This window comes from Castor canadensis, chromosome 15 (assembly GCF_047511655.1).
Source record: "Castor canadensis chromosome 15, mCasCan1.hap1v2, whole genome shotgun sequence".
Taxonomy (NCBI): Eukaryota; Metazoa; Chordata; class Mammalia; order Rodentia; family Castoridae; genus Castor; species Castor canadensis.
Genome location: NC_133400.1, coordinates 41,018,084 through 41,033,559, shown reverse-complemented (window position 1 = coordinate 41,033,559; position 15,476 = coordinate 41,018,084).

Below are 15,476 nucleotides of genomic sequence, written 5' to 3'. Positions count from 1 at the left end.
GGCTTTTACAGTGTGAAGAAGATTATCTTTGTGCAAAAGAGCCCTGTTTCAATGGAAGGAAGAAGCACTGTTTCTCCTGTAAGAGATGCATAAGTCTTAGAAGCAAGAGGGTCAAGCACCTTGTTAAGCACTATGAATTGAGTTACCTGTTGAATGGAATACTGCCTAACTCTCTGTGTTTTCAGGTGGAGGAAAATCAATGTTTTGCTAAATAGCCCCTTCCAAGGGAATGGAGGCATAGTGTAGGTCTTGTAAGACAATCATTAATGTTAGAAGCAAGAGGGTCTAGCACCCTGTTAAGCACTGTGTATTGACTTACCTGTTGAAGGGAATACTGTCTAACTCTCAGTGTTTTTATGGGTGGAGGAACCTCAAGTTTGTGCAAAATTGCCTCTTTCAAGTCAATGGAACCAGCACTACATCTCTTGGAAGAGAAGTATGAATGTTAGAAGCAGGAGGGTCAAGCACCTTGTTTTCAAAGGCGAATTGATATACTGCTTTAAAGGAATAATGCCTACAACTCAGCGTTTTCATGGGTGAGGAATACCACCTTTGGGCAAAATACCGCACTTAGAGGGATGGGAAGAATCACTGTCGATCTTGTGAGAGAATCATTAATGTTAGAAAGGAAAGGGTCTACCACTTTGAACAGCATTGTGAACTGAGTTAGCTGGGTAAAGGAATACTGCCTACCTCTCAGCGTTTTCATGGGTGAGGAACCCAACTTTTGCAAAATATCCCATACAAGCGAATGGAAGATTCCTGGTAGCTCTTGTAAGAGACTCATGAATGTTTGAAGCAACAGGGTGTAGCAAGTTGTTTAGCATTGTGAATTGACTTAGCTGTTTAAAGGAATACTGCCTACTTCTCAGAGTTTTCAGGAGTCAGGAACCTCACCTTTGTGCAAAATTGCCTTTGTGAAGGGAATGGAGAAACACTGTTGCTCTTGTATGAAATCCATCAATGTTAGAAAGAAGAGGGTCAAGCACCTTCTTCAGCTTTGGGAATTGAGTGAGTTGTTTAATGGAATACTACCTACCTCTCAGGGTTTTCAGGGATGAGGACTACCAGGATTTTTCAAAATTGCCCCTTTCGAGTGAATGGAAGCTGCACTGTAGGTCTTATAAGAGAGACATTACTGTTAACAGGAAGAGAGCCTAGCACTCTGTAGAGAATTCTCAAATGAGTTAGCTGTTTAAGGACATACTGATACCTCTCAGTGCTTTTATATGTGAGAACCTTCAACTTTGTGCAAAATCTCCTCTTACAACTGACTGGACCCAGCTGTGTGGGTGTTGTAAGAAAAGTATGAATGTTACAAGCAGGAGGGTGAAGCAGCTTGTCTTCGGATGATACGTGAGTAACTTTTTTCCAGGAATACTGCCTACCACTCAGTGTTTTCAAGGATGAGGTATATCACCTTTGTGCAACATCACCCCTTTGAAGAGAATGGAAGAAGTTCTGAGGCTCTTCTGATTAAATTATTTAGGTTGGAAGCAAGAGCGCACAGGAAGTTGTGTAACAGTGTGAGTAGAGTGAAGTTTTAAAAGGAAGACTACCTGCCTCTCACAGTTTGAAAGTGTGGCGAACTTGATTTTGGGGCAAAATTGCCTGTTTCCATGAAGGGAAGGATTACTGTATGTCTTGTAGGAGAACCACAAAGGTTACAAGAAAGATGCTCAAGCACTTTGTTTAGCAGCTTCAAGTGATTTAGCATTCAAAAGGAACACTGCCTATCTGTCAAGGGTTTGACAGTGTGAGCAAATCCATCTTTGTGCCAATAGACCCTTTCCACTGAATGGAACATGCACTGTGTGTCTGGCAAGCAGATGTCAAGGTTTGCAGCAGCAGTTGCAAGCACATTGTTTTCCTGTGAGAGTTGAATTAGCATGTGAAAGGAGTGCTTGCCAAATGAAAGCCTTTGACAATGGAGAATCATTCACTCCTTGAAAAATACCCACTTTCGGCGAAATGCACATTCACTTGTAGCTCAGGGCAGGATGCAGTATGTGAGAGGCAGGAATAGTTTGCCACTTGTCTCCCTATGAGAAATGAGTTACCTGTTGAAAGGAATACTGACTACCCCTCAGTTTATTCATGTGTGAGGAAGATCACCGTTGGGCCAAATAGCTGCCTTCAACTGAATGGAACCAGAACAGTTTAGGATGTATGAAAACCATTCATTCCAGCAGCAAGAGGGTCTCGACTGTTGTTTAAAAGTGAGAATTGAGTGAGCTTTACAAAGGAATACTACCTGTCTCTCAGGCATTTACAGTGTGAAGAAGATTATCTTTGTGCAAAAGAGCCCTGTTTCAATGGAAGGAAGAAGCACTGTTTCTCCTGTAAGAGATGCATAAGTGTTAGAAGCAAGAGGGTCAAGCATCTTGTTAAGCACTATGAATTGAGTTACCTGTTGAATGGAATACTGCCAACTCTCAGTGTTTTCAGGGGGAGGAAAATCAATGTTCTGCTAAATAGCTCCTTTCAAGGGAATGGAGGCATACTGTAGGTCTTGTTAGACAATCATTAATGTTAGAAGGAAGAGGGTCTAGCACCCTGTTAAGCACTGTGAATTGACTTACCTGTTGAAGGGAATACTGTCTAACTCTCAGTGTTTTTATGGGTGGAGGAACCTCAAGTTTGTGCAAAATGACCTCTTTCCAGTCAATGGAACCAGCACTACATCTCTTGGAAAAGAAGTATGAATGTTAGAAGCAGCAGGGTCAAGCACCTTGTTTTCCAATGCGAATTGATATACTGCTTTAAAGGAATAATGCCTACAACTCAGCGTTTTCATGGGTGAGCAATACCACCTTTGTACAAAATACTGCACTTAGGGGGATGGGAAGAATCACTGTCGAACTTCTGAGAGAATCATTAATGTTAGAAAAGAAAGGGTCTACCACCTTGAACAGCATTGTGAACTGAGTTAGCTGGGTAAAGGAATACTGCCTACCTCTCAGCGTTTTCATGGGTGAGGAACCCAACTTTTGCAAAATATCCCATACAAGCGAAAGGAAGATTCCTGGTAGCTCTTGTAAGAGACTCATGAATGTCTGAAGAAACAGGGTGTAGCAAGTTGTTTAGCATTGTGAATTGACTTAGCTGTTTAAAGGAATACTGCCTACTTCTCAGAGTTTTCAGGAGTCAGGAACCTCACCTTTGTGCAAAATTGCCTTTGTGAAGGGAATGGAGAAACACTGTTGCTCTTGTATGATATCCATCAATGTTAAAAGGAAGAGGGTCAAGCACATTCTTCAGCTTTGTGAATTGAATGAGTTGTTTAATGGAATACTACTTACCTCTCAGGGTTTTCAGGGATGAGGACTACCAGGATTTTTCAAAATTGCCCCTTTCGAGTGAATGGAAGCTGCACTGTAGGTCTTATAAGAGAGACATTACTGTTAACAGGAAGAGAGCCTAGCACTCTGTTGAGGATTCTCAACTGAGTTAGCTGTTTAAGGACATATTGATACCTCTCAGTGCTTTTATATGTGAGAACCTTCAATTTTGTGCAAAATCTCCTCTTACAACTGACTGGACCCAGCTGTGTGGGTGTTGTAAGAAAAGTATGAATGTTACAAGCAGGAGGGTGAAGCAGCTTGTCTTCGGATGATACGTGAGTAACTTGTTTCCAGGAATACTGTCTACCACTCAGTGTTTTCAAGGATGAGGTATATCACATTTGTGCAACATCACCCCTTTGAAGAGAATGAAAGAAGTTCTGAGGCTCTTCTGAGAAAATTATTTAGGTTGGAAGCAAGAGCGCACAGCAAGTTGTGTAACAGTGTGAGTAGAGTGAAGTTTTAAAAGGAAGACCACCTGCCTCTCACAGTTTGAAAGTGTGGCGAACTTGATTTTGGGGCAAAATTGCCTGTTTCCATGAAGGGAAGGATTACTGTATGTCTTGTAGGAGAACCACAAAGGTTACAAGAATGATGCTCAAGCACTTTGTTTAGCAGCTTCAAGTGATTTAGCATTCAAAAGGAACACTGCCTATCTGTCAAGGGTTTGACAGTGTGAGCAAATCCATCTTTGTGCCAATAGACCCTTTCCACTGAATGGAACATGCACTGTGTGTCTGGCAAGCAGATGTCAAGGTTTGCAGCAGGAGTTGCAAGCACATTGTTTTCCTGTGAGAGTTGAATTAGCATGTGAAAGGAGTGCTTGCCAAATGAAAGCCTTTGACAATGGAGAATCATTCACTCCTTGAAAAATACCCACTTTCGGCGAAATGCACATTCACTTGTAGCTCAGGGCAGGATGCAGTATGTGAGAGGCAGGAATAGTTTGCCACTTGTCTCCCTATGAGAAATGAGTTACCTGTTGAAAGGAATACTGACTACCCCTCAGTTTATTCATGTGTGAGGAAGATCACCGTTGGGCCAAATAGCTGCCTTCAACTGAATGGAACCAGAACAGTTTAGGATGTATGAAAACCATTCATTCCAGCAGCAAGAGGGTCTCGACTGTTGTTTAAAAGTGAGAATTGAGTGAGCTTTACAAAGGAATACTACCTGTCTCTCAGGCATTTACAGTGTGAAGAAGATTATCTTTGTGCAAAAGAGCCCTGTTTCAATGGAAGGAAGAAGCACTGTTTCTCCTGTAAGAGATGCATAAGTGTTAGAAGCAAGAGGGTCAAGCATCTTGTTAAGCACTATGAATTGAGTTACCTGTTGAATGGAATACTGCCAACTCTCAGTGTTTTCAGGGAGAGGAAAATCAATGTTCTGCTAAATAGCTCCTTTCAAGGGAATGGAGGCATACTGTAGGTCTTGTTAGACAATCATTAATGTTAGAAGGAAGAGGGTCTAGCACCCTGTTAAGCACTGTGAATTGACTTACCTGTTGAAGGGAATACTGTCTAACTCTCAGTGTTTTTATGGGTGGAGGAACCTCAAGTTTGTGCAAAATGACCTCTTTCCAGTCAATGGAACCAGCACTACATCTCTTGGAAAAGAAGTATGAATGTTAGAAGCAGCAGGGTCAAGCACCTTGTTTTCCAATGCGAATTGATATACTGCTTTAAAGGAATAATGCCTACAATTCAGCGTTTTCATGGGTGAGCAATACCACCTTTGTGCAAAATACTGCACTTAGAGGGATGGGAAGAATCACTGTCAAACTTCTGAGAGAATCATTAATGTTAGAAAGGAAAGGGTCTACCACCTTGAACAGCATTGTGAACTGAGTTAGCTGGGTAAAGGAATACTGCCTACTTCTCAGCGTTTTCATGGGTGAGGAACCCAACTTTTGCAAAATATCCCATACAAGCGAATGGAAGATTCCTGGTAGCTCTTGTAAGAGACTCATGAATGTTTGAAGCAACAGGGTGTAGCAAGTTGTTTAGCATTGTGAATTGACTTTGCTGTTTAAAGGAATACTGCCTACTTCTCAGAGTTTTCAGGAGTCAGGAACCTCACCTTTGTGCAAAATTGCCTCTGTGAAGTGAATGGAGAAACACTGTTGCTCTTGTATGATATCCATCAATGTTAAAAGGAAGAGGGTCAAGCACATTCTTCAGCTTTGTGAATTGAATGAGTTGTTTAATGGAGTACTACTTACCTCTCAGGATTTTTAGGGATGAGGACTACCAGGATTTTTCAAAATTGCCCCTTTCGAGTGAATGGAAGCTGCACTGTAGGTCTTATAAGAGAGACATTACTGTTAACAGGAAGAGAGCCTAGCACTCTGTTGAGGATTCTCAACTGAGTTAGCTGTTTAAGGACATATTGATACCTCTCAGTGCTTTTATATGTGAGAACCTTCAACTTTGTGCAAAATCTCCTCTTACAACTGACTGGACCCAGCTGTGTGGGTGTTGTAAGAAAAGTATGAATGTTACAAGCAGGAGGGTGAAGCAGCTTGTCTTCGGATGATACGTGAGTAACTTGTTTCCAGGAATACTGTCTACCACTCAATGTTTTCAAGGATGAGGTATATCACCTTTGTGCAACATCACCCCTTTGAAGAGAATGAAAGAAGTTCTGAGGCTCTTCTGAGAAAATTATTTAGGTTGGAAGCAAGAGCGCACAGCAAGTTGTGTAACAGTGTGAGTAGAGTGAAGTTTTAAAAGGAAGACCACCTGCCTCTCACAGTTTGAAAGTGTGGCGAACTTGATTTTGGGGCAAAATTGCCTGTTTCCATGAAGGGAAGGATTACTGTATGTCTTGTAGGAGAACCACAAAGATTACAAGAAAGATGCTCTAGCACTTTGTTTAGCAGCTTCAAGTGATTTAGCATTCAAAAGGAACACTGCCTATCTGTCAAGAGTTTGACAGTGTGAGCAAATCCATCTTTGTGCCAATAGACCCTGTCCACTGAATGGAACATGCACTGTGTCTCTTGCCAGCAGGGGTCAAGGTTTGCAGCAGGACTTGCAAGCACATTGTTTTCATGTGAGAGTTGAATTAGCATGTGAAAGGAGTGCTTGCCAAATGAAAGCCTTTGACAATGGAGAATCATTCACTCCTTGAAAAATACCCACTTTCGGCGAAATGCACATTCACTTGTAGCTCAGGGCAGGATGCAGTATGTGAGAGGCAGGAATAGTTTGGCACTTGTCTCCGTATGAGAAATGAGTTACCTGTTGAAAGGAATACTGACTACCCCTCAGTTTATTCATGTGTGAGGAAGATCACCGTTGGGCCAAATAGCTGCCTTCAACTGAATGGAACCAGAACAGTTTAGGATGTATGAAAACCATTCATTCCAGCAGCAAGAGGGTCTCGACTGTTGTTTAAAAGTGAGAATTGAGTGAGCTTTACAAAGGAATACTACCTGTCTCTCAGGCATTTACAGTGTGAAGAAGATTACCTTTGTGGAAAATAGCCCTGTTTCAATGGAAGGAAGAAGCACTGTTTCTCCAGTAAGAGATGCATGTGTTAGAAGCAAGACGGTCAAGCACCTTGTTAAGCATTAGGAATTGAGTTACCTGTTCAATAGTATACTGCCTAACTCTCAGTGTTTTCAGGTGGAGGAAAATCAATGTTCTGCTAAATAGCCCCTTCCAAGGGAATGGAGGCACACTGTAGGTCTTGTAAGACAATCATTAATGTTAGAAGCAAGAGGGTCTAGCACCCTGTTAAGCACTGTGAATTGACTTACCTGTTGAAGGGAATACTGTCTAACTCTCAGTGTTTTTATGGGTGGAGGAACCTCAAGTTTGTGCAAAATTGCCTCTTTCAAGTCAGTGGAACCAGCACTAGAACTCTTGGAAGAGAAGTATGAATGTTAGAAGCAGGAGGGTCAAGCACCTTGTTTTCCAATGCGAATTGATATACTGCTTTAAAGGAATAATGCCTACAACTCAGTGTTTTCATGGGTGAGCAATACCACCTTTGTGCAAAATACTGCACTTAGAGGGATGGGAAGAATCACTGTCGAACTTCTGAGAGAATCATTAATGTTAGAAAGGAAAGGGTCTACCACCTTGAACAGCATTGTGAACTGAGTTAGCTGGGTAAAGGAATACTGCCTACCTCTCAGCGTTTTCATGGGTGAGGAACCCAACTTTTGCAAAATATCCCATACAAGCGAATGGAAGATTCCTGGTAGCTCTTGTAAGAGACTCATGAATGTTTGAAGCAACAGGGTGTAGCAAGTTGTTTAGCATTGTGAATTGACTTAGCTGTTTAAAGGAATACTGCCTACTTCTCAGAGTTTTCAGGAGTCAGGAACCTCACCTTTGTGCAAAATTGCCTCTGTGAAGTGAATGGAGAAACACTGTTGCTCTTGTATGATATCCATCAATGTTAAAAGGAAGAGGGTCAAGCACATTCTTCAGCTTTGTGAATTGAATGAGTTGTTTAATGGAATACTACTTACCTCTCAGGGTTTTCAGGGATGAGGACTACCAGGATTTTTCAAAATTGCCCCTTTCGAGTGAATGGAAGCTGCACTGTAGGTCTTATAAGAGAGACATTACTGTTAACAGGAAGAGAGCCTAGCACTCTGTTGAGGATTCTCAACTGAGTTAGCTGTTTAAGGACATATTGATACCTCTCAGTGCTTTTATATGTGAGAACCTTCAACTTTGTGCAAAATCTCCTCTTACAACTGACTGGACCCAGCTGTGTGGGTGTTGTAAGAAAAGTATGAATGTTACAAGCAGGAGGGTGAAGCAGCTTGTCTTCGGATGATACGTGAGTAACTTGTTTCCAGGAATACTGTCTACCACTCAGTGTTTTCAAGGATGAGGTATATCACCTTTGTGCAACATCACCCCTTTGAAGAGAATGGAAGAAGTTCTGAGGCTCTTCTGATTAAATTATTTAGGTTGGAAGCAAGAGCGTACAGCAAGTTGTTTAACAGTGTGAGTAGAGTGAAGTTTTAAAATTAAGACCACCTGCCTCTGACAGTTTGAAAGTGTGAGGAACTTGATTTTGGGGCAAAATTGCCTGTTTCCATGAAGGGAAGGATTACTGTATGTCTTGTAGGAGAACCACAAAGGTTACAAGAAAGATGCTCAAGCACTTTGTTTAGCAGCTTCAAGTGATTTAGCATTCAAAAGGAACACTGCCTATCTGTCAAGGGTTTGACAGTGTGAGCAAATCCATCTTTGTGCCAATAGACCCTTTCCACTGAATGGAACATGCACTGTGTGTCTGGCAAGCAGATGTCAAGGTTTGCAGCAGGAGTTGCAAGCACATTGTTTTCCTGTGAGATTTGAATTAGCATGTGAAAGGAGTGCTTGCCAAATGAAAGCCTTTGACAATGGAGAATCATTCACTCCTTGAAAAATACCCACTTTCGGCGAAATGCACATTCACTTGTAGCTCAGGGCAGGATGCAGTATGTGAGAGGCAGGAATAGTTTGCCACTTGTCTCCCTATGAGAAATGAGTTACCTGTTGAAAGGAATACTGACTACCCCTCAGTTTATTCATGTGTGAGGAAGATCACCGTTGGGCCAAATAGCTGCCTTCAACTGAATGGAACCAGAACAGTTTAGGATGTATGAAAACCATTCATTCCAGCAGCAAGAGGGTCTCGACTGTTGTTTAAAAGTGAGAATTGAGTGAGCTTTACAAAGGAATACTACCTGTCTCTCAGGCATTTACAGTGTGAAGAAGATTATCTTTGTGCAAAAGAGCCCTGTTTCAATGGAAGGAAGAAGCACTGTTTCTCCTGTAAGAGATGCATAAGTGTTAGAAGCAAGAGGGTCAAGCACCTTGTTAAGCACTATGAATTGAGTTACCTGTTGAATGGAATACTGCCTAACTCTCTGTGTTTTCAGGTGGAGGAAAATCAATGTTTTGCTAAATAGCCCCTTCCAAGGGAATGGAGGCATAGTGTAGGTCTTGTAAGACAATCATTAATGTTAGAAGCAAGAGGGTCTAGCACCCTGTTAAGCACTGTGAATTGACTTACCTGTTGAAGGGAATACTGTCTAACTCTCAGTGTTTTTATGGGTGGAGGAACCTCAAGTTTGTGCAAAATTGCCTCTTTCAAGTCAATGGAACCAGCACTACATCTCTTGGAAGAGAAGTATGAATATTAGAAGCAGGAGGGTCAAGCACCTTGTTTTCAAAGGCAAATTGATATACTGCTTTAAAGGAATAATGCCTACAACTCAGCGTTTTCATGGGTGAGCAATACCACCTTTGTGCAAAATACTGCACTTAGAGGGATGGGAAGAATCACTGTCGAACTTCTGAGAGAATCATTAATGTTAGAAAAGAAAGGGTCTACCACCTTGAACAGCATTGTGAACTGAGTTAGCTGGGTAAAGGAATACTGCCTACCTCTCAGCGTTTTCATGGGTGAGGAACCCAACTTTTGCAAAATATCCCATACAAGCGAATGGAAGATTCCTGGTAGCTCTTGTAAGAGACTCATGAATGTTTGAAGCAACAGGGTGTAGCAAGTTGTTTAGCATTGTGAATTGACTTAGCTGTTTAAAGGAATACTGCCTACTTCTCAGAGTTTTCAGGAGTCAGGAACCTCACCTTTGTGCAAAATTGCCTTTGTGAAGGGAATGGAGAAACACTGTTGCTCTTGTATGAAATCCATCAATGTTAGAAAGAAGAGGGTCAAGCACCTTCTTCAGCTTTGGGAATTGAGTGAGTTGTTTAATGGAATACTACCTACCTCTCAGGGTTTTCAGGGATGAGGACTACCAGGATTTTTCAAAATTGCCCCTTTCGAGTGAATGGAAGCTGCACTGTAGGTCTTATAAGAGAGACATTACTGTTAACAGGAAGAGAGCCTAGCACTCTGTAGAGAATTCTCAAATGAGTTAGCTGTTTAAGGACATACTGATACCTCTCAGTGCTTTTATATGTGAGAACCTTCAACTTTGTGCAAAATCTCCTCTTACAACTGACTGGACCCAGCTGTGTGGGTGTTGTAAGAAAAGTATGAATGTTACAAGCAGGAGGGTGAAGTAGCTTGTCTTCGGATGATACGTGAGTAACTTTTTTCCAGGAATACTGCCTACCACTCAGTGTTTTCAAGGATGAGGTATATCACCTTTGTGCAACATCACCCCTTTGAAGAGAATGGAAGAAGTTCTGAGGCTCTTCTGATTAAATTATTTAGGTTGGAAGCAAGAGCGCACAGGAAGTTGTGTAACAGTGTGAGTAGAGTGAAGTTTTAAAAGGAAGACTACCTGCCTCTCACAGTTTGAAAGTGTGGCGAACTTGATTTTGGGGCAAAATTGCCTGTTTCCATGAAGGGAAGGATTACTGTATGTCTTGTAGGAGAACCACAAAGGTTACAAGAAAGATGCTCAAGCACTTTGTTTAGCAGCTTCAAGTGATTTAGCATTCAAAAGGAACACTGCCTATCTGTCAAGGGTTTGACAGTGTGAGCAAATCCATCTTTGTGCCAATAGACCCTTTCCACTGAATGGAACATGCACTGTGTGTCTGGCAAGCAGATGTCAAGGTTTGCAGCAGCAGTTGCAAGCACATTGTTTTCCTGTGAGAGTTGAATTAGCATGTGAAAGGAGTGCTTGCCAAATGAAAGCCTTTGACAATGGAGAATCATTCACTCCTTGAAAAATACCCACTTTCGGCGAAATGCACATTCACTTGTAGCTCAGGGCAGGATGCAGTATGTGAGAGGCAGGAATAGTTTGCCACTTGTCTCCCTATGAGAAATGAGTTACCTGTTGAAAGGAATACTGACTACCCCTCAGTTTATTCATGTGTGAGGAAGATCACCGTTGGGCCAAATAGCTGCCTTCAACTGAATGGACCCAGAACAGTTTAGGATGTATGAAAACCATTCATTCCAGCAGCAAGAGGGTCTCGACTGTTGTTTAAAAGTGAGAATTGAGTGAGCTTTACAAAGGAATACTACCTGTCTCTCAGGCATTTACAGTGTGAAGAAGATTATCTTTGTGCAAAAGAGCCCTGTTTCAATGGAAGGAAGAAGCACTGTTTCTCCTGTAAGAGATGCATAAGTGTCAGAAGCAAGAGGGTCAAGCATCTTGTTAAGCACTATGAATTGAGTTACCTGTTGAATGGAATACTGCCAACTCTCAGTGTTTTCAGGGAGAGGAAAATCAATGTTCTGCTAAATAGCTCCTTTCAAGGAAATGGAGGCATACTGTAGGTCTTGTTAGACAATCATTAATGTTAGAAGGAAGAGGGTCTAGCACCCTGTTAAGCACTGTGAATTGACTTACCTGTTGAAGGGAATACTGTCTAACTCTCAGTGTTTTTATGGGTGGAGGAACCTCAAGTTTGTGCAAAATGACCTCTTTCCAGTCAATGGAACCAGCACTACATCTCTTGGAAAAGAAGTATGAATGTTAGAAGCAGCAGGGTCAAGCACCTTGTTTTCCAATGCGAATTGATATACTGCTTTAAAGGAATAATGCCTACAACTCAGCGTTTTCATGGGTGAGCAATACCACCTTTGTGCAAAATACTGCACTTAGAGGGATGGGAAGAATCACTGTCGAACTTCTGAGAGAATCATTAATGTTAGAAAAGAAAGGGTCTACCACCTTGAACAGCATTGTGAACTGAGTTAGCTGGGTAAAGGAATACTGCCTACCTCTCAGCGTTTTCAGGGGTGAGGAACCCAACTTTTGCAAAATATCCCATACAAGCGAATGGAAGATTCCTGGTAGCTCTTGTAAGAGACTCATGAATGTCTGAAGCAACAGGGTGTAGCAAGTTGTTTAGCATTGTGAATTGACTTAGCTGTTTAAAGGAATACTGCCTACTTCTCAGAGTTTTCAGGAGTCAGGAACCTCACCTTTGTGCAAAATTGCCTCTGTGAAGTGAATGGAGAAACACTGTTGCTCTTGTATGATATCCATCAATGTTAAAAGGAAGAGGGTCAAGCACATTCTTCAGCTTTGTGAATTGAATGAGTTGTTTAATGGAATACTACTTACCTCTCAGGGTTTTCAGGGATGAGGACTACCAGGATTTTTCAAAATTGCCCCTTTCGAGTGAATGGAAGCTGCACTGTAGGTCTTATAAGAGAGACATTACTGTTAACAGGAAGAGAGCCTAGCACTCTGTTGAGGATTCTCAACTGAGTTAGCTGTTTAAGGACATATTGATACCTCTCAGTGCTTTTATATGTGAGAACCTTCAATTTTGTGCAAAATCTCCTCTTACAACTGACTGGACCCAGCTGTGTGGGTGTTGTAAGAAAAGTATGAATGTTACAAGCAGGAGGGTGAAGCAGCTTGTCTTCGGATGATACGTGAGTAACTTGTTTCCAGGAATACTGTCTACCACTCAGTGTTTTCAAGGATGAGGTATATCACATTTGTGCAACATCACCCCTTTGAAGAGAATGAAAGAAGTTCTGAGGCTCTTCTGAGAAAATTATTTAGGTTGGAAGCAAGAGCGCACAGCAAGTTGTGTAACAGTGTGAGTAGAGTGAAGTTTTAAAAGGAAGACCACCTGCCTCTCACAGTTTGAAAGTGTGGCGAACTTGATTTTGGGGCAAAATTGCCTGTTTCCATGAAGGGAAGGATTACTGTATGTCTTGTAGGAGAACCACAAAGGTTACAAGAATGATGCTCAAGCACTTTGTTTAGCAGCTTCAAGTGATTTAGCATTCAAAAGGAACACTGCCTATCTGTCAAGGGTTTGACAGTGTGAGCAAATCCATCTTTGTGCCAATAGACCCTTTCCACTGAATGGAACATGCACTGTGTGTCTGGCAAGCAGATGTCAAGGTTTGCAGCAGGAGTTGCAAGCACATTGTTTTCCTGTGAGAGTTGAATTAGCATGTGAAAGGAGTGCTTGCCAAATGAAAGCCTTTGACAATGGAGAATCATTCACTCCTTGAAAAATACCCACTTTCGGCGAAATGCACATTCACTTGTAGCTCAGGGCAGGATGCAGTATGTGAGAGGCAGGAATAGTTTGCCACTTGTCTCCCTATGAGAAATGAGTTACCTGTTGAAAGGAATACTGACTACCCCTCAGTTTATTCATGTGTGAGGAAGATCACCGTTGGGCCAAATAGCTGCCTTCAACTGAATGGAACCAGAACAGTTTAGGATGTATGAAAACCATTCATTCCAGCAGCAAGAGGGTCTCGACTGTTGTTTAAAAGTGAGAATTGAGTGAGCTTTACAAAGGAATACTACCTGTCTCTCAGGCATTTACAGTGTGAAGAAGATTATCTTTGTGCAAAAGAGCCCTGTTTCAATGGAAGGAAGAAGCACTGTTTCTCCTGTAAGAGATGCATAAGTGTTAGAAGCAAGAGGGTCAAGCATCTTGTTAAGCACTATGAATTGAGTTACCTGTTGAATGGAATACTGCCAACTCTCAGTGTTTTCAGGGGGAGGAAAATCAATGTTCTGCTAAATAGCTCCTTTCAAGGGAATGGAGGCATACTGTAGGTCTTGTTAGACAATCATTAATGTTAGAAGGAAGAGGGTCTAGCACCCTGTTAAGCACTGTGAATTGACTTACCTGTTGAAGGGAATACTGTCTAACTCTCAGTGTTTTTATGGGTGGAGGAACCTCAAGTTTGTGCAAAATGACCTCTTTCCAGTCAATGGAACCAGCACTACATCTCTTGGAAAAGAAGTATGAATGTTAGAAGCAGCAGGGTCAAGCACCTTGTTTTCCAATGCGAATTGATATACTGCTTTAAAGGAATAATGCCTACAATTCAGCGTTTTCATGGGTGAGCAATACCACCTTTGTGCAAAATACTGCACTTAGAGGGATGGGAAGAATCACTGTCAAACTTCTGAGAGAATCATTAATGTTAGAAAGGAAAGGGTCTACCACCTTGAACAGCATTGTGAACTGACTTAGCTGGGTAAAGGAATACTACCTACTTCTCAGCGTTTTCATGGGTGAGGAACCCAACTTTTGCAAAATATCCCATACAAGCGAATGGAAGATTCCTGGTAGCTCTTGTAAGAGACTCATGAATGTTTGAAGCAACAGGGTGTAGCAAGTTGTTTAGCATTGTGAATTGACTTAGCTGTTTAAAGGAATACTGCCTACTTCTCAGAGTTTTCAGGAGTCAGGAACCTCACCTTTGTGCAAAATTGCCTCTGTGAAGTGAATGGAGAAACACTGTTGCTCTTGTATGATATCCATCAATGTTAAAAGGAAGAGGGTCAAGCACATTCTTCAGCTTTGTGAATTGAATGAGTTGTTTAATGGAATACTACTTACCTCTCAGGATTTTTAGGGATGAGGACTACCAGGATTTTTCAAAATTGCCCCTTTCGAGTGAATGGAAGCTGCACTGTAGGTCTTATAAGAGAGACATTACTGTTAACAGGAAGAGAGCCCAGCACTCTGTTGAGGATTCTCAACTGAGTTAGCTGTTTAAGGACATATTGATACCTCTCAGTGCTTTTATATGTGAGAACCTTCAACTTTGTGCAAAATCTCCTCTTACAACTGACTGGACCCAGCTGTGTGGGTGTTGTAAGAAAAGTATGAATGTTACAAGCAAGAGGGTGAAGCAGCTTGTCTTCGGATGATACGTGAGTAACTTGTTTCCAGGAATACTGTCTACCACTCAATGTTTTCAAGGATGAGGTATATCACATTTGTGCAACATCACCCCTTTGAAGAGAATGAAAGAAGTTCTGAGGCTCTTCTGAGAAAATTATTTAGGTTGGAAGCAAGAGCGCACAGCAAGTTGTGTAACAGTGTGAGTAGAGTGAAGTTTTAAAAGGAAGACCACCTGCCTCTCACAGTTTGAAAGTGTGGCGAACTTGATTTTGGGGCAAAATTGCCTGTTTCCATGAAGGGAAGGATTACTGTATGTCTTGTAGGAGAACCACAAAGGTTACAAGAAAGATGCTCAAGCACTTTGTTTAGCAGCTTCAAGTGATTTAGCATTCAAAAGGAACACTGCCTATCTGTCAAGGGTTTGACAGTGTGAGCAAATCCATCTTTGTGCCAATAGACCCTTTCCACTGAATGGAACATGCACTGTGTGTCTGGCAAGCAGATGTCAAGGTTTGCAGCAGCAGTTGCAAGCACATTGTTTTCCTGTGAGAGTTGAATTAGCATGTGAAAG